Consider the following 24,949-nt stretch of genomic DNA (forward strand, 5'->3'; position numbering starts at 1 on the left):
GCTTCTTCCCTCGCTTCTGGTAGTTTCCTCACATGCCATGTGATGATCTCTGCTGAATACATAGATGGTGGGATCTTTGTAAGATACACATGTTCTCTCTGGGTAGCTCTCTCTCTGTGACTCTATTCTGAAAATTCTAGTTGCCTTGATCTCTCAAGAATATCAGGTCTATCCCCTCAATTTAGGGAGGCTGCTGAGCTCTGCCTGGATTCCCTTTTGCACCATATACTGGGAACTCTCTAAGTTTATTTATTTTGCGAGATACAGAAAAAGTGTGAGAAGGGGAAGAGTACAGAGACAGAGGGAGGGAGAGAGAACCCCAAGCAGGCTCTGCACTAGTAGTGCAGGCGCGAGGCTCAGATGCATGAAGCTGTGAGGTCGTGACCTGAGCCGAACCAAGGGTTGGATGCTTACCCAACTGAGCCATCCAGGTGCCCCTGGAAAGTTTCTCAAGCTTACAAACTAGGGTCACTGTGGGGCTCAACCAATCCGTTTTTGATCTTTCAAGGATCACTGTTTTATGTCACCTAAAAGGTGTCTTGGAAGCTGTTGTTCTATTTATTTTGTCTGGGTTTTTAGTTTTAATTTTCAGTTGTTTCATCCAGCTGTGTGTATCTGGTACTTCTCCTCCATCGTTCTCAGAGTCAGAATGAATCCTGCTAATTCCTAAAATAACCATTACCCACACCTTTCATTTATAGAGCTCTTTGATCTATTCCTTATTGGTGCATCTGTGCATTCATCCATCTATATTTATGAAATGGGATAAAACTTTGTTTTATTTTTATTTTTATCCTTTTAAGTTTTATTTATTTAAGTAATCTCTACACCCAATGTGGGGCTTGACCCCATGACCTTGAGATCAAATGTCACATGCTCCTCTGACTTAGCCAGCAAGGCACCCCAAAACTTCGTTTTAAATGGAATGAAAGCACAGGTAAGTCCATTAAGCATCTGACTTTGGCCCATCTTTAAAAAAGATGATGTGACGTTGGTATTGTTTGTCTATTTTGTATTCGTAAGACCTAGGACAATAAGAAATAGAAAGAAAGAGACTGATGAAAGTAAGATATGCCTGAAAATTTGGTTAAATGATTCTCCTACAATGGAGGTATGGGCGGATTGAGAGAGAGTGCTCGGAAAAAGCCAAGTCAGGGCACTTCCCTATGTGTGTGCCAGGACTTTAGTACAGAACTAACAATCCCTCGTTTGTCACCGCAGGTGCTGGGGGCGTGGCCCGGCAGCAGGAGTGTCCCTAGCTTTCCAGTGGTTCCAAATCTGAGACAGTTCAGCACTTATGTTCATGAGGAAGTTTAAAAGCAGAGGCTCACAACGGTAGTCACATAGATGGCAATCTCGGTGGTCTGGGAAGACGTTCAGGCTACAAATTCACATTCCCATCCAGAAAACCCTGTTTCAGAACTCCTAAAAGTCAGCAGCATGGTCTTTTCAATCAACTGCCTGCTTTTAGCCAGTCCAGGGAGAGCTGACCTCATTCACTTGAGAGCAATTAATTAAAAGGACCCAAAACAGATCTTTCAGAAAATGCTACTGATGAAATAAAAATTACCCCAACAAATAACTGAAGGGATGGGAAAAAATTACAAATAAAATGTTTATGTTAGATTGGTAGAGAAGAAAATTGTCATCAAATCTATCTCCTAAATTCAAAAAACATCAGTGAAGCAATTGTCTCTATAAACACAAAGAGACAAAAGATATAAGGAAGAGAGGGCAAGACAACAGAAAAGAATAAAATGTAAGTGAGATAAATGTAGGAAAAATAAATAAGAAAAAAGACAATCTAGTTAAAAATGGCAGGGGGCACCTGAGTGGCTCATTCGGTTACGTGTCTGACCTTGGCTCAGGTCATGGTCTCACGGTTTGTGGGTTTGAGCCCTGCCTTGGGCCCTGTGCTGACAGCTCAGACCTGGAGCCTGCTTCAGATTCTGTGTCTCCCTCTTTCACTGCCCCCTCCCCAAAATAAATAAACATTAAAAATTTTTTTAAAAATGAGCAAGTGATTTGAACAGGCATTTTAACAAACGGGATATCCAAATGGCTAATACTCATATGTAAAAAGATCTATGAAAAGAAAATTTTAAAAAATTGAATAACTGAAATGAAAAGGAAGTGCGACAATACCAGTGGCTGTATAGAGCAAGATAAATTTCTCTCCAGTGCTGATGGGAATGTACACTGACAAACCTTTTTGAAACATGTTGGGGATTATATGAAATTGAAGATATGTATGGTCTGAGAGCCAATAAAGCTATTTACCAATATTTTTAGTTTTTCCTTCTTTTGGGCACTTGGTGGAATTCTTTGTTTCCACCTTCCCTCAAGTTAGGTCTCATCATGTAATTTGCTTTTGCCAATTAAATGTGAGCAAAAGCAAAATGTACCACTCATTTTTGTGTGAATGCCTTAAGGTCAAATGCATAATTTGCCACATTCCATTTTCCTTGCTACAGTAACTAGTCATTTCTTAGATGATGGGAACTGTAGCCTTCTACTTTGCTGAGTAAGGGCCATAGCTCCTAAGACAGACACGTGGAGATGCAGAGTGGGTGAGAAGGAAACCTTTGCTATTTAAACCACTGAGGTTTGGGAATCGGTTGTTCCTAGTGCCCAGCCTAGTTCATCCCTGACTGATACATAAACTCCATTGTCCTTCTACTTACATTTCCTGGAGTGCCAAAATATTTTTGTGACATGTACCTTTTAGTCTGATGAAGACTAGGAATCCTTTTTCACAGTAACTCAAAAGATTTTTAAATACCTAGAATTTACAAAGGAAAACAACTGTATCAGAAAACCACTGTCAAATATTAAAACAGCAAACTTGTGCTATAGTAAAATTTGTCCATCTTTATTGATATATTAAATAATAACAGCTAGTAGGTATAATAACTACCATGATTTCATAATGGTGATGGACACAAATGAACACATACATCTAGACACCTGCAACTATAACATGGTATTAAATATCTGCCATTTGTATCAGTGACAAAGTTACCTGTGACAAAGTTGCAGGTATAGGTATTGTTTTTCTTTTGTCTACATCTATAATGGAAGAAAATGCTGCATTTCAGATTGAAGTCAGTGAAGATAAAGATGCAATTATTTCCCCCTTTGAAGTTCATGGATTCTCTGAATTCTATCTATGGACCCAAGGGTTAAGGACATCTTCATAGAGATAAGCATTAGGGTAGAGTTAGAAGACCACATTTCACAAGGCTGTTTGTAACTGCAAAAAGACAGAAAGATTATCCCTCTCATTAAAAGATAAAATAAATAAGCAAAAAAAAAAAAGCACATTCATACAATGGAACGTTATTTAGCAATAAAATTAACAGTCTTCAGTTGTATCCAGCTACATGAAATAATCTAAGCATACACACTGTGTGATTCCATCCAAAAGAGTCAAAGCTAAATTAGATTACCAACATAGTTGCTAAAATTATTCAGAAAAGCAAAGAATGAGTACCACAAAAGTCAGTATGTTTAACTCTAAGGGGGAAAGATAATATTGATGTTGGAAGGGTCATGTCTGGGGGCTCTGGGTTTCTGGAAATGTTCAATTTCTTCAGTGATGGTTCCATAAATTTTAACTGAATAATAATTTATGAATTTATATATTATTTCCTTACCTTTCACCTTTAGGTATGAGTGTTATATTTTATGATAACTGTATAAAAGTATCACATTAAATAGAAACATGGCAAAGCTAATATGTAAGTGCAAGATTTGATTCTTCTGGAAAGATAACAAAATTGACAATCGTTAGCTAATTACAATTAAAATAAGGAAATGAGAAACCATGCACAAATATCCAAAATTAGCACTATTAATGGGGAAATCAACACAGATACATGGGAAGGAAATTAAAAGAATGATTGGAGACAATTACACTCGTATCTATTCAATAAATTTGAGAGCCTGAAAGAAGAAGATTGTCTAGGAAAATATAAATTACTGAAACCAACCCTCGTAAACAGAAATTTTGAACAAGTTTATTATTATTCTTTTAAATGTTTATTTATTTATTTGGGGGGGCGCAGAGGGAGAGGGAGAGAGAAAATCCCAAGCAGACTTCATGCTAAGCATGGAGTCCAGTGTGGGGCTTGGTCTCATGACCACAAGATCATGACCTGAACTGAAATCAAGAGTCAGACACTTAACTGACTGAGCCACTCAGGCACCCCTGAACAAGTTTATTATTATAGAAAAATAGAAAAGTTGTCAAAGCCTGCCTCCCTATAAGGTATAAGTTGTTTCAGATAATTTTACTATACTTTTAAGGAAGAAATCATTCCAATGATACTTAAATTATTTCATGAAAGAAAAAGGAGTTTCCAAATTATTTTTATAAAGTAGATATACATTGTTTAAAAAGCCTCCTGAAGATAGCAAAACAGAATAAAAACTACAGAACAAATTCAGTTACAAATTTAAATGTGAATGTCTTAAAGTAACAACATTTTTCTAGATACGTCTTCTATGGCAAGGAAACCAAAACCAAAAATAAACTATTGGGATGGCATCAAAATAGAAAGCTTGTCCCCAGCAAAGGAAATCATCACAAAACAAAAACACAACCTAATGAATAGCTGAAGATATTTGCAAATGATATATCCAACAAGGAGTTAATATCCAATATATATAATGAATTCATACAACATAACACCAGAAAATGGGCAGAGGACCTGGATAGATGCTTTTCCAAAGAACACATACAAATGGCCAAGAGACCATGAAAAATGGTCAACCTCATTCATTGTCAAGGAAATGCAAATCGAAACCTGTTGTGTGTGCACGTGCGGGCACACAAAGCAAGGACGTGAGGATAAGGGAATGAGGAAAAGAAGAGAGAGAGTCAAAGGATGGGGACGGAGGAACAACATGAGCGGTGCCCATATTGCCGCTTTATTCCTCACAAACAAGTGGTTTTATGACACAGCCACAGGTGTAAACAATCCCGGAAGATTGCCAAAGCTTGAAGCACAATCAACATTCCAACTCAAGAAGCATGAAGGTCATTTGTACAATTAACATCTTAACGCAAGTAATCTAATCCTAGAGAAACTGGGGGCAGCTGCAAGGGTTGTAAGGGCACGAGAACTTTTGCTCAGTTGCACTCTCCCTATTGACTCCTTGCTGCTGCTTCCCACAGAAACCACAGTAAGATATCACCTCCTGCCTGTCAGAATGGCTAAAATAAAAAAGACAAGAAATGACAAGTATTGACGAGGGTATGGAGAACAAGTAATGCACACATACACTGTCGGTGGGAATGTAAATTGGTACAGCCACTGTGGAAAATAGTATGGGGGTTCCTCAGAAAATTAAAAATAGAAATACCATATGATCCAATATTTCCAAGATTGGAAACAAAATGAAAAAAAGAAAGAAGGAAAATGAAAAAAAAAACGAATTCAAAAAGATACATGTACCCCCTATGTTTATTGCAGCATTATTTACAATAGCCAAGATAGATGAATGGATAAGGAGGATTTGATGTGTACACACACACACACACACACACACACACACACACACAGGAATATTATGCAGTCATAAGAAAGATGAGATTGTGCCTTTAGAGACAACATGGACGGACCTTGAGGGTATTATGCTAAGTGAAATAAGTCATACTAAGAAAGGCAAATACCATATGGTTTTACTCACAAGAGGAATCTGAAAAGAAATGAATAGACTAAAAGCAGAATCAGATCTATAAGTACCGAAACTAGCCTGGTGGTTGCCTGAGGGGAGGAAGGTAGGGGGAGGGGCAAAATGGGTGTGGGAGGTACAGGCTTCCAGTGATGGAATGAGTAAGTCATAGACAGAGAAGGCACAGCATAAGGGTAAAGTCAATGATTTATGTAATATATGTAAGGGATATAGTCAACGAGTATATAATACACATATAATATATAAATAATGCTTTAGATAGCATAATACATATAATATATAATGATAGTGATATATTGGGAAAGGTGGTGGTGACTAGGCTTGTGGCGAGCATAGCATACTGTATAAACTTGTCAAATCACTATTTTGTGCACCTGAAATTAATGTAACATTGTGTGTCAACTACACACGCACAGTCTTAAAGTGTAGCAAATGCATTTCCATGTGCTTCCTGTGCTCGATGCTTTAGGACATGCAGTGATTGACAGGTGGCAGCATTGGCCCTCAAGGAGCTTACATTGAGAATTGGGGATCAAGGTAGACACAGACTTTACTACTCGAGGGTGAGGTAAGGACCATGGCAGATAAGCCGTATACTGCTGAGGAGGCTGCAAGGAAGACACGTGGTATGCTTAGTTTGGGTATGCACACTCGGACGATCTGCTCTTTGACTGGAACTAAGAGCCTCGTTTTGGCCTTGCTTTGCCCAAGTCCAAGTTCTGACTTTGGGACTCAATGATCACACACTGTTTAACGGGCTCATCTTTGTATCTGGGCTTCCGTCTGGGTGCTCCGAAGAACCTAGGGTCCCATTATGTCATTTCTGCTGTAACTGCTTTCCTTGTGTAAGTGGCCACACTCCTTTGTAGCTCCTACCATCAAGAAACAGTCGCTATTTCCTTATGCCTTGAGTCTGGGCTGGCCTCATGACTTGCTTTGGCTAACATGACGCGGTGAACGTGGCAGCACACTCGTTCCATGCCTAGCCTCCAAGAGGTTTTCAGCCTCCACCCACTGTTCTTGGAGCCAAGCAAACAAGCCTGGACCGCCATCCTGCTGGGGATGAGAGACTGTGTGGGCGGACGAGCCCCTCAGCCCAACCCCATCCGCACATGTCGGTCCAGCAAGCCCAGCCTGGCTCATGCCAGGCATTTCCAAAACCTTCCCCTCTTTTATGTGTGAGTAGCATCTGCATTTAAAATGTATCCTCAATTCTTCAAAGCATCTGACCATGTGTGAGGCAAGGAGCTGATGGCCTTCTGTGAGCAGTTCTCATTAAGACTGTGAGCCATGTGAAAGCAATTCGGAGGGGAGTCAGAAAACCCAGTGACCGCACCTGCAGAACAGTAGGGTCTGGAGAAAGACATTTGGCTGCTGGGGCGTTAGCACCTCACCAGGACTTGAGGCAGTACAGCCGGGTCTCTGCGGCCCCACTGGCTCTGCTGTGCCTGACTCTGGCTCCTGCCACGTGAGTCACCGTCCGGATCCACTGGGCACTAGAGTCAGTAGAAATTCTCCACTATAACCAAAAATCGCATCTAGCTTCAAATCTACATTATTTTATTTAGCGTTACTTACGCTAGTTCCTCACACCCTGGTGATTCACCAGTATTCAGAAAATAGAATACTCAGATATGTAAAAATTATCATATTCCTGTAATTCAGATGTCAAAATTCTAGATCCTGTTAACAATGCATCCTTATCTTTAATTGTACAGTGTCGTAGATGCGTTTTGTCCCACCAACAGATTTTTTTCTGTGTCAGCGTAAGCGCAGATCCGCAAATTGAATGGGCTGTAATGGATCCGATGGATGAACGACCCACGGTCTATAGTTTCACATCAAGGCTACTGTCACTTTTCACTCTTGTCAACAAAGTTGTGATGAACAGGAGAAAATTCCCTAAACTTGGTTAATAGCTATTTGAAAAGTAGAGCAGCAAGCAGAGCTTGTGAAGGTGTTGTCCAAGCAAGGAAAAATAAATCCGTAGTTTTATATGCTTCATTTTGGAGTTGCGTGTGCTAGCTACAGTTTCCTAAATACATGCCTGAAGTGGGCCACCAAGAAATTCTAAAGACCATGCAAGTGTCTAGACCCCCTACTGAATCTAATTAAAGAGAGGGTCTCCAGGGCAGTCTCTAGATGCACAGCTAACAAAAGCTTGCAGAGATAGTGTGTCGTGAGTGCATTTGTTTATTGACCTAATTAGAAAAGTACAAGAGAACCAGCCACTTTTCAAACCTTGTCCCCATTAGCTATAGATGACGAGGCGCCTCCAAATCCTATAGGACGTACTGAGAGCAATAAAATGAGCATCTAGAGAAATAACCTCTTAATTCATTTCCAGACAGGCGGGAGAACTTCATTTTAACCACAAAGGAAGATTTAGAAGTCTGTGAGAGATGTGAGCAGGAGATATCCCTAAGGAGATACTGTAAGATATGAACGCACATGATACATGGGCAGAGTAGCACACTGACTCTGACTGCTGCAAGTTGTGTCTTCCTGTATCCTGCAGACCATCTGCCTTCTTCTTTTAATATCTTCCTGACTCCAGAAAAATTGGGTCCGCCCCTACACATACCAGGCCAGATAAAGTGTTTAAACCTAGGAGTCGGAACTTAGAGCGTACACACTCACCTCTTCTTGCCTGAGCATGAGCCCCTTGAGTGCAATGTCTTTACCTAGAGTGTTACTTTACCTTGACTGGCACACAGGAAAAATAATCATTGTGACGCTTTGCCATGGATCAGGCATTGTGCTGAATATGTGCGAGTATAACGCAGACAGGCTAACTGTTGGGCTATTTTTCTTCTTATGGTGTCCTTTCTCTGTTGGTTATCAAAGGACAACCAGCTTTAGTGTTTGTCTGCCACAGGGGTTTCTGCAGCACAGAAGGCAGATGTTGTAGATGTGATTCGCTCATTTTAATGATCAGGACTGGAGAGCTTGTGCTTGGTGTCCTGGCTGGTGGGGTAAGAGAGGGATTATGAGGGCAGAACAAGGTGGAGAGAGAGTTCCATCTCCCCTCCCACACCAATGAGGAGGAGGTAAAGGTCTGAGCTCCCAGAATGTGGCACATTTAGCTGGAAACCCACAAAAGTCCCTGGCAAATGTGGATGGTTGGCCACCCTAGACGGAATGACTGTGCCCTTGGTGAAGGTCAGGGTTACCAGATGAAAGCTGATGTGACAGAAGTCCTCATAGACCCCAGACACAACTATCAGAAGGAAGTGGGATGACTGTGTCTCCACAGAGCAAAGTTGTGAATCCAAGGCTCCTACTGGATAGAGAGAGGCTGGAAAGTAACCTGAAAAGGAAGGAAACTTTTGAGCTTTAGAGTGAAAGAGGGATGAATGGACAGCCTTTATCTGGTATAGCAGCACCCTTCCTCTGGGGGTGCACTTGGAGAGAAGGGACAGTATCTGCAGGAAGGGACAGATGGGGTGAGACTAACTTGATGACTTCCTATCAACACTCTTTGATGTTTACTCCCCCCAGATTCCGGCAGCATCTGAACCCTCACTCACACACCTGTTTCCTTCAAAGTTTGCTCCAAAGAGGGCAGTTCCAAGTCCTACGTCCTGGTGCCAATCAGAACTACTCTTTCTTGTTATGTTTTATAGATTGTAATGTCTTAGCGAGGTTCCAAGGAGGATATTGGAAATCTGCTAAAAATGAAATCCACCACACTGGACAATGACTGGATAGTCCCTGAAGGCAGAGAGAGTTTCTGGTCATTGTCCATACTTAGCCCAGAGCCCATCCTGGGGACATGCAGGGCCACCATCAGAGGAGTGAGTTGGACAGGCCTAGGAACCCTGAGCTGTGAGAGAAGCCAGACAAATCGAAAGACACAAGGTTTGCATCGGTCCCTCTAAAACCATCTGTCATGCTTCACAAAATGTTTAATAAAGTAGAGCGGTGCTGTCCTCAGTCAGGGAGAATTCTTCATAAACAAGGCTGCCACTTATAAATGCATTTTTTCTTCCTACATTACGAGCCAAGATGGGCTTCCTGCCGGGCAGCTCTCAGAATCTGAGGGGGCCAGCAGTTGTGTCAAGAGACCTCTTCCTCCAATAACAAGCTACATTAATCACGTTATGTTTGCTTGTGGAAAATATGCCCTCACTCCTTGAACTGAATCCTATAAAACCCCTGCAGATCTTAGAACGGCAGTCCCCCTTTCCCCCCTTCCCTGAATTCTCTCTCCAACGCAAACAAATCCTCCATGCACATGGATACCAGGGTAGGGATACAAAAGTAAGAAGACATAACCAGCACCCACTTGGCACGCCCTCATGTGGCCCCCATCTCTGAGTTCCCGTCACTGTGGTCACACCTCCAAGACGTCCTTCTCACGTCGCAGGTGGCTATTTGCTTGGCTCTGTCGGCCACATCGGCCTGTGTGTTCCTCCCGGAAAGAGTAGGGCGGCCATGTTTAATAACCACCATGGAAACGGGCGGTATTTTACACTGTCTCGTTTAACGTAATGCGATCAAGTTCCCTAAGAGGTCGACGTTACCTGTAACTGTTGTGTCCTCCAGTTCGAAGTCATGAAGGAGGTGGGGTGAGGCATGCAGCAGAGCGACCTGAGGCCCATGCTGCCCGCACTGCGGCCCGTGCCCAGAGCCCCATGTTGCTTCCCCTTTACTCTCAGCATCCAGCTCAGTGCTTGCCTCCGTTCCTAGGCTGACAGGGAGCTGAAGTGCTTTGTGTCTGAACTCCTATAAGATAGTGAGAAGACAGGTGTGGACATAGGAGCCCTGATGGCGGAGGTGGTTACAGAGCTACCACTGAGAAGGTGACGTGGAGTGGGGTGGAGAAAGGCATCATGGGAAGGAGGGTCGGTATCTTTGGTTTTGGAAAACTGGGTTTGGAAACCATAGTAGGCATGATTGTGTGGTTTTCTGTAGCATCCCTCTGCTGGGTATAGACACTGAAATGGTGACAAGATTGTTTTGGGATATGTGACCAACAGGAGGGGTGAGGGGGTTACTGACATGGGTTAGATGCTGTCTGAAGCGGTGGTGTCCGAGGTCTAATACTGAAAGGTAGACAAGTGGAGGCGGAAAGGGCTTAGTGGGAGTGGGGTGGGGGAGCTGTAAAAAATGATTATTAGTGTAATGTGTTTAAGAAACTCTGGAGGCCTTAGGAACTGAGTAATAGAGCTGTAAGACTGAGGTATCATTAACTCAGGACTTAAAGAAAAGGGCCAGACTGTGGCCAAGGGGATGTGTGACTGAGGAGGCAGTGGAGGGGAGATCACTGGAATAGGTTCATCCAAGGAAGGAGAGGTCGGATGTTCTCGTGGGCCATCCAGGTGGACCCTGTAGTCCCCCAGGGTGATTTCTGGACATGGGAGGTGACAAATTCTTGGACTTATGAAGAGGCTGACCGGAAGTTTATTCAGAAGAGGAAGGGATGGAAGTAAATTGCCTGGGTGCCTACAAACAATGTTGATACGTTTCACATTGAAGTGGCATTGGAGAACAAAATGGCGCTGGTCACACTTTGGAATTAAGGTGAGAGGGTGTGAAACAGACGATGTCCCCTTGAGGGGCTGAGCAGATAAGGAAGCAGGAGGTAAGAGAATAGCGGTTTGAACTATGGAGGTGGGAATGAAAAGGTGGAGGCGAGAACAAGCCTCTGAGACCATAAGGAGAGAGGGTTGTGCCTGATTGGATGCGAGGGGAGTGAGGAGCATGGCTGGTCTATAAATAGAAAGGGAACATCAGACAAGTCAGGAAAGAAGGACGAGCAGGTTGGTGTGTCCTTCGGGGTTTGGTCAGGAACAGAGAACCACTCCAAGCATCACAGGAAGATGGCACTTCAGAGAGGAATTAGCATGCCCATGAATCCAGAATAAGTGAAGGTCTGGAGATGAGGGTGGTAAGATGAGAAAGCCATCGAGTCAGCCCAAGCGTGGACCACAGCACGTGTGGACCAGAGCGTGCTGGAAGTTTTGAGAAATGACATGTTTGTGAAGAAGTCTGTGGAGCCCACCTCTTTGGAAGCAGCCCCCTCCGGAGAAGCATCATCTCTGTGGGCTGAGGTCCAGGACCCCATGACAGGCTGGGGGCCACTGCTGGGCTGGATGCCAGTGTTGGGAGGCTGAGCTAGACACAGAGCAGTTGGACAGCAAGGACAACCCAGCCTTCCAGATCTCTCTACATTTGCTTATCGGCACGTCTGGCCACCAAGACCCTCTCCGAGTGGTACCCCCAGCTCTGGACAATTGGATGTGCAGATCGAGAGCTTAGGAAAGAAATCTGCTCTAGCAAGATGAATGGTATGAATCTGCAAATTGATCAAAGGCAAAAAAGAGGAAGCTGAGAATCAGTCATAGGAGGCTGAGTGTCTAGACAGGTGGGAGGAGCCCTCTCCCAGGGCCCAGCAGGTGCCCAGGAGGGGCTGGCAGGACAGAGTAGCATTCGGAGCAGCTGTGCTCAGGGAGGTTTGCTGAGACGGAGGTCCTAAGGTTCAAAAGGAACAATCAGCCAGGCCCCACCTCTGCCTGCGGCTACCTGAATACTCTGGTCTGGGGCCTGGTGTTCTCAGCAGATTCCTTCTAGAAACCGTCATGCTGCATAACCTTGCTCAGAAAAGGCAGCCGTGGGGGACATTTGGGTTTAGACTCCCTGAATTTCTCTCTAAATCTCTGATTCTGATGAGAAGGCATTTGAAAACATGGCCCGATCTTCGCCTTTCTACTAAGTCTGCCTATTGCTGTCTGAGATGCTGTAACTCCTCGTAAAAAGTCTCTGAACCGCATTTCTGAGTTCAGCTAAATCAAACACACACACACACACACACACGCTAATCTATATGTATGTATACACACACATAAATGTAGAGAATATGATTTCTTCATACCCATATTCCTCTGCTTCAGTTTGCCATTAAGATAATATAGTTCTAAAATAAGAAAGCACGAAGTATCTATTTGAATGGTTTTCAAAGACGTTGAAAAACTCATTTAGGGTATATTTTAAAATGCATTCAATCATGTAATTGCATCTACAAGTTACTCTTTTTTCTGCTTGATTCTGATTTGAACTTTTGTGTTCCTGTGTAGGTTTGTCCATAATTTTTAAAAGTCACATTTAGGGGCACTGCGTCAGGCTCTGTGCTGACAGCTCAGAGCCTGGAGCCTGCTTCAGATTCTGTGTCTCCCTCTCTCTCGGCCCTTTTCCTGCTCACACTCTGTCTCTCTCTCTCTCTCTTGCTCTAAGGAAATAAACATTTTAAAAAATCACATTTAGTCTTTGCAATTCAGTTTAGCTAGCTGTTTAAAAATCTTAGAAGTACAAAACACCGTAAAATTAAAACCAAGCCTGAAGCTTCTGGTGTGCTACAGACTGTTCTTCTGGACTTCATCTAGAGAAACGGCGGAGATGTGTGCCTAAACCCTGGAGTTTCCTACTCCAGAATGCCGCCCTTTGAAGTACTACGCTCCTCCCTCCTATGCCTTCTGCATCAGTACTCTCTGCTTCACATCTGCGCGGGGGCCTTCCTCTAACATGCCCCCGGCCCCTGGCCCCGGGGGCACAGCAGACCCTTACCCTGTGTGAGCTCCTCTGGGGTAAGATGGCCCAATTCATTTGTCTCATGTATTCAAACTGTTGGCCTGCAGATCTTCTCACCTTCCTACTTTAATTTTAATATGTTTTTTTAAGTTTATTTACTTTCAGAGAGAGAGAGAGAGAGAGAGAGAGAGAGAGAGAGAGCAAAAGCAGGGGAGGAACAGCGAGAGGGAGAGCGAGAATCCCAAGCAGGCTCCGCACCATCAGTGCAGATGCTCAACCGACGGAGCCACCCAGGCGCCCCTCACTTTCCTACTTTAATAAAGCAAGATTTGGAGTAAAAATATATACTTTTTTCTTTATAAACATTTATTACTTGGGAAAACTGAGTATAACAATATACCTGTAAACTGTTCAGAATTCAAAAATCTAATGTTTTGTTAGATTTTCATATTTTATTATTTATTTATTTTTTAATAGTCTATTGTCAAATTGGTTTCCGTATAACACCCAGTGCTTCTCCCCACAAGTGCTCCCCACCATGACCATCACTCCCTCCCTCCCTCCCCCTTCAGTCCATGGTTCGTTTTCAGTGTTCAGTAGTCTCCCTTGATGTGTGTCCCTCACTCTCCCCCGCTCTCTTTCCCCCTTCCTCTCCCCATGGTCCCCTGCCAGGTCTCTCCTGTTAGACCTATGAATGCAAACATATGGTATCTATCATATTTTAAAATAGAAGACATAAAACACGACAAATAAAAGGAAAGTTCTCTTTGCATGCCCTTGGCCCTATGCCTCTATATAATGTGCCAATCATATACAAAATTCCTATAATGAATTATTTTGCTTCGTACTTTGAATTTTAAAAATGTATTTCATTAGCCTGTGTGTGTGTGTGTGTGTGTGTGTGTGTGTTTAAAAATGTATTTCATTAGCTTGTGTGTGTGGGTCGGGGTGTGTGTTGCTTGGAGAAAGATTCTCATCAAACATCAGTTTCTTTCAAAAAAGAAAATGTTCTAGTACAATGAAAGCAAATCTAGCAGCAGAAAGAACACGTGCTTCATAAAAGCACTGCACTCTCTCTCCTCGGGTGGAGGAGGGGCCAGGAAGGAGCAAGGCCCTGATAGTTAAAGGTTTGATACATAATTTATGTGCAGCTATTTCTGTAGTCTGTCGTAATGGCAAAGGAGGTGGGAGGCATGAGCGACAATCAAACAAAAGTAGAGCATTGATTAATCACAAAAGAAGTCCCCAAGAAAGAAGCCCTGTGAAGTCTCAGGTTTGTCCCTTGACAATTATGGGAAGGTTATGTAAAAGCCGTGGAGACTTGGTGAGAAAAAGAGTCACCATTCCCCCTTCAGATGAGGTCACTGGAGATGTCAGCATTCTCTCTCACCTCAACGGTCTCCAGCGTGGATGGGGGTGCATGGGGCCAGGAATCTGGGGGGCTTTGCTGCAGAAGCTCAAGTTTGAACAGGGCTAGACCCATATAGTAAGTGCACTGCCACAGATAATTTCTTGGTGACGAATAAAAAAGATATTCAGCTATTTGGCCAGGTGGAAGAAAATAGTCAACAATTTCTGTTGCTCATGACATAATGCATGAGTTATCACTGGACTCTCGAGCAAGAAAATAGCTGATGGGTGCCTGCTGTATGCCAGGCAGTGTTTTAGGCTCTGGGCATTTGGCAGTGAATGAAAGGTGTGAGTATTTGAAAGACTTTATATGTAGTTCCTTCAAATAGGAACATTCCCTACCCAACCAGAGAGGGGAAGCACAGTTCACTGTGTGTCTATTTGATAGGGGTCTCTTGCTTGATTTTCAAAATGCCTTTATTTCCCAAAGTATGATATTAAGGCTCACCAAGGTGGAGGGACTGCCCAGGGTCATAAGGCCGGGGCTGGGAGGCACCATCCCTCGCGGAGTGGCTATGGCACAGGGAGCCCCTTCCCCTGCACCTAGTCACAGATGGTGAGCAATTCCACCCTGCATGACCACATAGCCCTTTCATGCTGTGTAAACAAAATCATCCTTATGACGACAGAAATACAGGAGCAGTCCCTGTGGCATTTGCACGTACCTCCTCTCTCCAGTGCAAATCTTTCCTACAACAGGATCACTTCAAAACAATCAAAACCTGAACAACAGTAGTTCTCCAAACACGCACAAGGACCAAGAAGAAATGTCTCCTTAAGTATTCACTCACGGGGCGCCTGGGTGGCTCAGTCTGCTCAGGTCATGATCTCACAGTTCGTGTGTTCAAGCCTCGTATGGGTTCTGTGCTGACAGCTCAGAGCCTGGAGCCTGCTTCAGATTCTCTCTCTCTCTCTCTCTCTCTCTCTCTCTCTGTCCCTCCCCTGCACACACTCTGTCTGTCCGTCTCTCTCTCAAAAACAGATAAATAAAAACAAGGAGAAAATATTCGCTCATGAAAAAAATAAGCATTTTGGTGTTAGCTGAAATGACCTCACAGAGTTTGAGAACATGATCAGTATTAGTAAGCAATCTGACAATCCGTTTGGGTAGTTCTAAAAATGTTTACTCCTTTGACTCAGGAATTTTGCTTCTGGGAACCTAAAAAAATGTTTAAAACTATGAGAATGCTACTCACACATGAGAATATCATTTATGGTGCTATTATAATGCATGAAAAGAAAATAAAATTGAATATCCCCAAACATGGGCAAATGGGATATTGCCCACGGAACGCGTTCTTAATGAATTATTGTGCTGACATGTGTATCAACCCTCATAAAGATGACAGAGCTTCATAAAAAACTGCCTACAGTATAACCTTTTACTGAATAACACAGAATAGAAGGACTACAAATGAACAAAAAAACATTCAAACTGCTCATCTGCCCTGGCATTGCCATTATAGGAATTTTTTGTTTGTTTGTTTGTTTTCCAACCAAATAAATCCCATTCCAGCATATACTTTGCTTGGAGGCCTGCTTTCATCCTGGATGTTGGAAATGGCGTCCCACCACTGTCTACAGGTCATCCTGCTCCGGGCTGTGGGGAGGGAGGAGGGGAGACCACAGCGAGGGACCTCCTCTTGCCCAGAATCACGGATGGCTGCTGGTGGCCCAGAACCTGAGCTCCTTCTGCACGTGTCTGGGGAAGTACTTCCGGAGGCTGTCACCACAAAGGGGTGCAGATGGTTCCATGTGTGGCATTTGGGGAAATAAAACTCAATGCCAGAAGAATTGTCAGAAGGACTCACTGGGCCAACAGAAAGGCCATGGGAGAGGTTTGTTTCTCCAACACAGAAGTACCAAAAATAATTGCATTTCCTCCCTGCATCCACTCCATGGTTATCGGCCCCAGAGGAGTGGATGGGAAACTGCAACAAATAACTCCTAAAGCTCCGGAAGCCTCGCTTGCAACCTTTAGCCGATTTAGCTCCCTAATGATCTTCCCATTGAAATATCCATGAAAACACAGAGATGCTCACACACAAACCATTGTGATGGCACAGGGAATGAAGGGTGTGGCTTGGCGACAGGCTACGTTCTTGTAAAAGTTTCCTAAAGGAAACCCTGGGATGTTGGACGTCTGCTCATTCCTCAACATCTCTAACTGAGCAACATGTCAAGGCCGGGAAAAGTGGGGAGGCTTCACCTCAGTCCCAGATGTGTCCTTACGTTAGAGACTCAGGATCTGTGCTGCTGAGTGGGCTCCTGACGGAGGGTCCACCCCATCTGCAAGCAGCACCCTGAGGGAGGTGGCCCTCCCACACCCCTGCCCAGCAGCACCCTTCAATATGGCCTCCAGAGACAGCCCTCCGCAGGGCCAGGCCGCTGCACACAGACAAGTGGAGAGTGGCCACCAGCGCTTCCTGAGAAGCAAGTCAGCTGCAGCGAGGAGGGGACGGGAGGCCACCCGGCAACACTGTCCTGTCCTGCCTCTGGCTCTGCCTGCCATTCTTCCCCTTGGGCCTTCATCTCCAGCGGGCGCAGCAGGCCCTCTCCCCCTCGGCGCACTCTTTCGGCTCGCTGGCTTTCTGAGAGTGCTGGTCTCTAAGAGAAGAAGGAGGGAGGACATCTTAGTTTTTCACACAGCAGCGAACCCTTTGGCTCAGTGGTTCCTTGTCGTCACTTCTGCCCCCAGCCTGTGAGACAGCCTTGTGAGGAGGCTTCCTATGCTGTGTTGGAAGCGGTGAAAGCCTGGAGCCCAGGGCCACAGAATAGAGTGCTGTGTGGCCAGGGGAAAAGAGTGAGGAGCCTCCACAGAACCGACAGGGGACAAATGTCCACTGCTTCTCGATCACGAGAACCAGGAGATGCAGACAGAACAGCAAGTCGCACATGATGGCTTGTCACCACTGGCCCAGCCCTCCTCCCCCCTACTCTAGGGCCCTGGGCCCTTGCCCAGCAGTTCTGGGTGTCACTCAGCAAGAGCAGAGGGGAGGAGCAGGGGGCACAGTTTATTTCCCTGACATCCTCCCTGCAAGCTAGTGGGGTCTCCTGTCCCTGCAGGGCACCCACTTAGTGTGGCCTCTCTGTCCTCAATCTGGAGCGAGTCCCGCCATGCCAGGGTGTGGATGGCACACCACTGTTGAAGCCCCAGGGCACTGACTTCTCCCTGCATTCGTGCTGTTGCAACCTCATCCCAGATTCGGTTATTAAATCCCACTCCCTATTTTAATTTGAAGGTGCGGTTTCACGCTGTGACTCTAACTGCAGCAAATAATACGACTCTGTGTCTACACATGTGATTTCCGTATGTGCTCGGTTGTCTGGGGAGACGAAACCAGGCTGTAAATAGGGGTCACCTCTAGAAAGTGGATTCAAGAGAAGAGAAAGGAGGAACTACAATGTTCACATCATCTACTCCTGTATTAGCTGAAGGTTTAGGATGAATCATAAAATAAATTATATAATTACTATCATGCACTGCTAGCTTACATAACAAAACGAACACAAAAATCCCCAAACAAAAATCAGTGCTTAAATTTCTTTTCTTTTGTGTGTTGTTATTTTTTAATGTAATTTATTGTCAAATTGGCTTACATACAACACCCAGTGCTCACCCTGAAAGGACACAGGTCTGAACAAAACTGACTCCATGACAGGCTTTAAGTTTCCCCTCTGAGCTCAAAGGCCTAAGTTTCGGTTTCCCAGAATCATTGGACAATAGCAGGAAAACGGCACCTACTGCTCAACAAGCGACCACCCTCGCAGCACCCAATCAGAAGGGGCCAGCTAACACCCTTAACATTCCTAAGGACAGGCCTGGAGATGGAAACTATAGATAGTCACCTGTTGCTTAATGCTAGATTAACCAGTTACTCACCCCATGTGGGGGTCCTTGGCCCACCCTGTAATTGGTTATTCTCAAAGAAACACTAAATGTCGTGATTGGGTCCCGCCAAAAGTAACGAACACTCTGGACAATGTGTATGGTTAGAGTTGTTGCTAAGGCTGTTATACGATGATGATTGGATTACAGTAACTCTGTCATAATCTCCTGTAACCCCCCCTTTTCCAAACCCCATAAAAACCCTACCCAGCCTTTGTTCGGGGCTCTCAGCACGGATCCACTGCGTTGGTGAGGTCTGAGAGTCTGAGCTTAAGCCCGAGTAAACGCTCTTTGCTTTTGCATGCAGGGTGACTCGGTCTCCCTGGTGGTCTCTGGATTTTGGGGGTATTGCAGTCTGGGCATAACAACCCCAACAAGTGGATTCCTCAATGCCCATCACCCATTTTCCCCTCTCCTCTGCTCTCCCATCAACCCTCAGTTTGTTCTCTGTATTTCAGAGTCTCTTATGATTTGCCTCCCTCCTTCTCTCTTCGTAACTATTTTTTCCTCCTTCCCTTCCCGCATGGTCTTCTGTGAAGTTTCTCCAGTGTGCTTTATACATACAATGGGATGCTACTTGGCAATGAAAAATAAAGAAATCAGTGCTTAAGCTTCTGGATCAATAGACTTAGGATTTCTGAACCAGCATCTAGTTATCGTGGAAGAGCTTATTTTCCAGAGTTTATGTTATAACAGCAGGTTATAACACAGAGTGGAGGGCTTCTGATTTCATTCACATATGTGTTTTGGAGTATTTTTATTGATTCTAAGGATATAATGTGGGTAACTGTCACTGCAGAAATTTATCTAACATTCCTCAGTGAGGCTTGCTGAGGGGTCTACTGTATTTCATGATTTAAAGTTTTACTGAGGTTACATCATTCATCAGCCTTCTTCAGATTTTGGTAACTAATACTTTTATTTCACTTTCTGGAAACTTTTTAAGCATATTCCATTACAGCATGATATCTGAGATGGAAAAGCTATTTTTATTCTGTGCCTGTGCTTAATTGGTGGGTTTCAGTTTGCCACATGGAAATTTCATTCTGTGTCAGGACTTTGGAATCAGAGGTTTTACTATTTCAAAACATAGCACTTCCTCTGGGAGTTGGGGGTCATTGCAGGAAAGCCAAGTAGGACATAGTTCAAGTTATTTTCCAGAAAAACCGAAGTATGTAAGAATGCGCTTTTTTGACTTCTAAATTTTACTCCCATGAAATCAATGTTTGTGATTAGACCGTTTAGTATGTAACTGTTCTATAGGGGACAAATTAAACTGATTAAAAAGGCTGGGTAATGCTTTTGAGATCATTTATTCTGAATTTTGTATCACCTCTACATTTGTTAAGACCAGCACGGGTGTCCCAACTGGTGGAACATGATGGGGAGGCATAAGATCCCATGAGTAAAACTTTGGGTGCCCGGCGCAAAATCATAAAACAACGTCTTAAGAACACGTCTCATTCATTTCCTGGTAATTTAATGAGCATGTTAACAACTGTTGACGTGAAGGATACCACGGCAGAAATAAGAGCTTTTCCTTGAGAAGCTTCAGATGGAATTGAAGTGACAAGACACATCTAGGGAAGCAGGACTTCTAAACCCAAAGAGTCCAGAGGCCCCTTTGAGGGAAAATAGTGTTATTTCAGTCCATGCAGTGTGATTTAAAAAGGTTTTATTGTAATGCTACCTGCAAATGTATAAACAAGTAGAAATATTTAAAGTTTTATATACTTCTTAAAATTATAGCTTTGCTCATATAAAAAACAAATTAAATTTGCAAGTAAAAAATTCTACAAATTAAAATGAAATTAACATCACGGATCTAAAATGATAGGAAACATGGTTTTGTAGAAACCATGGGAAGATGCATGGAATGAACTTGGACCACTTTGCTGTGGTTTTTTTTTTTTTTTACCCCCCCAGCTCAGCTTTCTGTCATTCTTATGGGCTGAGTGATGATTCAGTTCTCACACAAGTAGTTTGCAATCTTACTATCTGCCTTCATGCACGCTGAAAGCATCTTTTACAAAATCAGTCTGCCTCTACTCCTTTTTTGACCATTATTAAGGTGGTATTCAAACAATGACTTAATATGTTTCTAGGACAAACAAATTTGTCCTATTTGTACAGTTTGTTACCATATAGTTTTTCATAATATTCTCTTATAATTCTTCATATTTCTATGATGTTGGTTGTTATTTACCCTCCTTCATTTCTGATTTTATTTATTCGAGTCCTTTCGTTTTCTTGATGAATCAAATGGAAAGATATATTGTGCTCACTGATGGGATGAATTGATATTGTTAAAATATCCACAGCACACAAAATAAACTATAGATTTAATGCAATCCTTATCAAAATGCCAATCACATTCTTCATAGAACAAAAAATCCTAAAATTTTTATGGAACCAAATAACCTACACAATCTTGAAAAGGAAGAACAAAACTGGAGGTACCACAGTCCCAGGTCAAGATATACTAGAGAGCTGTAGTAATTAGAACAGTCATGGTCCTGGCCCCCAAAACAGACACAGAGCAACAGAACAGGGTAGAGAGCCCAGATATAAATCCACACCAATATGGCCAATTAATTTGTGACAAAGGAGGCAAGAATCCCAATAAATGGGGTCCCAATAAATGGTTTTGGGAGAACTGGACAGCAACATGGCAAAGGAATAAAACTGGACCATTCTCTTGTGCCACACATAAAAATACCCTCAGGCTGGATTAGAGACCTACATGTGAGACCTGAAACCACCGAACTTCAAAAAGAAAACATATACAGCAACCCCTTTGATATTGGCTATAGCAACTCGTTTTTGGATGTCTCCTCAGGTGAGGGAAACAAAACCAAAAATAAACTATTGGAACTGCACCAAAATAAAAAACTTTTGCACAGCAAAGGAGACAAATCAACAAAACAAAAAAAAGCAACCTAGGGAAGGGGAGAGGATACTTATAAATGATATATCTGATGAAGGGTTATCCCTTTATCCATCCAAAGTATAGAAAGAACTTGCCCAACTTAACCTCAAAAACACAAACAGTCCAATTTAAAAAGCAGGCAGATGACCCAAATAGACATTTTGTTTCCCCAAGGATGACACACACATGGCCAACAGACACATGGAATGATGCTCAACATCACTCATCATCAGGGAAATGCAAATCAAAGCCACACTGAGATATCACCCCATGCCAGTCAGAATGGCTAGTGTTAAAAAGACAAGAAATAACAACTGTCAACGAGGATGTGGAGAGAAAGGAGCCCTCATGCACGGTTGGTGGGAATGTAAATTGGTGCAGCCTCCATGGGAAACAGTATGGAGATTACTCAAAAAATTAAAAGTAGAACCAGGGCACCTGGGCGGCTCAGTTGGTTACACATCCGACTTCGGCTCAGGTCATGATCTCATGGTCTGTGAGTTCGATCCCCACATTGGGCTCTGTGCTGACAGCTCAGAGCCTGGAGCCTGCTTCAGATTCTGTGTCTCCATCTATCTCTGCCCCTCCCCTGCTCATGCTCTGTCTCTCAAAAATGAATAAATGTTAAAAAAATTAAAAAGAAAATTAAAAGCAGAACCATTGTATGATCTAGTAATTCCACTACTGGGTATTTGCTGAAAGAAAATGAAAATAATAATTTGATAAGATACATACACCCCTATGCTTATCACAGTATTATTTACAATAGCTAAGACTAGAAGCAACCTAAATGTCCATCAATAAATGAATGGATAAAGATGATGTGATATATATAACCCAGCAATAAAAAAATGAGGTTTTGTCATTTTTGACAGTGTGGATGTAACCTAGAGGGTTTGTGATCAGTGAAATAAGTCAGAGAGAGAAAGGCAAGTGTCTGCTTTGCCTGCTGGGGTTGGGTATAAAATATGGCATCTGTAAAATCTTTCTTTCTTAGAAATTTATTTCCTAGTTCTGTAGAAATGGGTGTATTAGATGATCTCTATCATTTAATAATATACTTGTGGGCTAAAAGATATATGTGCTGTATAAAATCAGCCGATTATGTTAAACTAGCATATCTGCCTTCATTGTGTTTGTCATTAGCCTGAATAGAAATGTCTTTAAAGTGGATTTTTTTAGAAAGCACTTGAATGCATTTTGTTTGGTACTGTATTTATTCAATAAAATATTTAATTAGTGCCAAGTGTGAACTGGACTTTCTTGCTAAGCCCCAGCAAGCAATCATATGCTAGGTAGGGTTAACCCCCCAGTAAAATTGCCATATTGCACGTCTTAATGAAGTTTGAATGTTAAATACATTGTATATTCACTTAAAAAATACAATTTCACGCATATGTGGAACCTAAACAATGAAACAGGGCCACTTGGGTGGCTCAACTGGTTAAGTTTCCAACTTTAGCTCAGGTCATGATCTCACAGTTCATGAGTTCAAGCACCGCGTCAGGCTGTGTGATGACAGCTCAGAGCCTGAAGCCCTCTTCTGATAATGTGTCTCCCTCTCTCTCTGCCCCTCCCTTGCTTGCATTCTGTCTGTCTCTGTCTCTGTCTCTTTCTTTCTCAAAAATAAATAAAAACATTAAATAAAAATATTTTTAAATGAAACAAATAAACAAAAACCCAAACGGACCCATCAATACAGAGAACAAAGCAGTGGTTGTCAGGGGCGGTGAGTGGGAGGAAGGGTGAAATAGAAAAACGGATTAAGAGGTACAAACTTCCAGTTATAAAATAAGCGTGTTTTGGAGGGGCATCGCACAGTGTAGGGAATAGAGTCACTCATATTGTACTCATGTTATATTATGACAGATGGTGGCTATGCTTACCCCGGTGAGTGCTGAGCAATGTGTAGAGCTGTTGAATCAATATGTTGTGTTCTGAAGTGAATATAACATTGTATGTTAATTATACCTCCATAAAAAATGCCACTGAAACATTTAAGCCCCAAGTACATATCCACAGTCTCCTTCAGGAATCCACAGTCCCCAGGTTAGGAAACTCTCACCTACATAATGTAAATTAAACAAGATATAATAATACGACTCCATAAAAAAGGAATGAGAATGATATGGAAATAGTGTGCTTCGGAAACCAAAGATCTTCTGGGTGAACTGTTGGAAATGTTTTAAGGAGAATTTAATCACCAAATAGTTTTAAAACTTTATTGTCAAAGAGGGCCCTCAGTAGGTTTCCAAGAAGAAAAGAAACATATTACAGTTTCCCCCTGAATTCTGTATGTTCTGAAATACTGCATCGCGAACGCCACTCTATTCATAAATCGAAGCTTGGTGTGCTCCTCAGAGTCCAATTCCGGTCTGCAAGACTTTAATTTTTCTAATTCCTCACCATGAGAAGTTTCCATTAGTCCACAGCAGGTCTTTGAGGCCACAGGTTAAAACTCATTAGAGTTCTGGAACACAAGTGCTTAGTTTCTTGTTTTTTAATTGCCAATTTCAACTTCTTTATTACCAGTTTCCTGGAACCCACATTTTATGTCCGGAATGGTCCTTTGAGTCACCTGCTTTTCTAAATACTGGGACAACCCTGAACAAAAAGTGCTGTCGCAGAAAAGAACAAGCAAGTATAATCTGACAAATGGCTTGTGCAGCCTAGAATAATTGTGGCAATTGGCTGATATGAATTTCAGGGCCTTATATAATGACGTGGAGCTGACCCACATTTACAAAGCGGTGTCTGGAATGTATATATAGGCATTTGCATGCATGTTTATGTACCTATATATAGATGTTATAAAACGCTACTCCCCACATCAAGTAACCCGGCAAAAAACAGTTGGGAAAATTAACTCCTGACAGGATTTATGCTGAGTGGTGATTTGGATTTGGTATATCTACTTCTTTGTTAACAAAAAATTTTTTAATGTTTATTTTTTTTGAGAGAGAAGCAGAGTGCAAGCAGGGGAGGGGCAAAAGAGGTAAGTTTCTCTTACATTTCGTAGGTCCTGTCCACCTGCCTTCTTCCCTACATTGCCCACCAACATAGCTGGTAAGATAGCTCAATTCTCTTCACTTTCCTCTATTCGTATTACATGTTTTTGCCAATCCAATGCACAAAAATCATCTGATAGCTAATATTTTATTATTAATATTCCATTGCTATTTAGTTTGTTTTCCCTGAAGAGTAGTGAAGGTGACATCTTAACACAGTTGGCTGAATTGCTTTTGACCCTGTCTTTTAAAAGTTTTAATTGAAGTATAATTGCCATGCAATGTTACATGAGTTGAAGATGTATAGTGATCTGACAGGTCTATACATTCATGCTATGCTCACTAGGGTCACCGTTTGTCACCACACAACGCTATTTCAATACCATTGACTGTATTCCCTGTGCTGCACCTCCCACTTCCCCTTCACCCATTTTGCCCACCCCCACCTCCCTTCCCCTCTGGCAACTGGCGTTTTTTTCTCTG

Source organism: Suricata suricatta, chromosome 5, assembly GCF_006229205.1.
Source record: "Suricata suricatta isolate VVHF042 chromosome 5, meerkat_22Aug2017_6uvM2_HiC, whole genome shotgun sequence".
In the NCBI taxonomy this organism is placed as follows: domain Eukaryota; kingdom Metazoa; phylum Chordata; class Mammalia; order Carnivora; family Herpestidae; genus Suricata; species Suricata suricatta.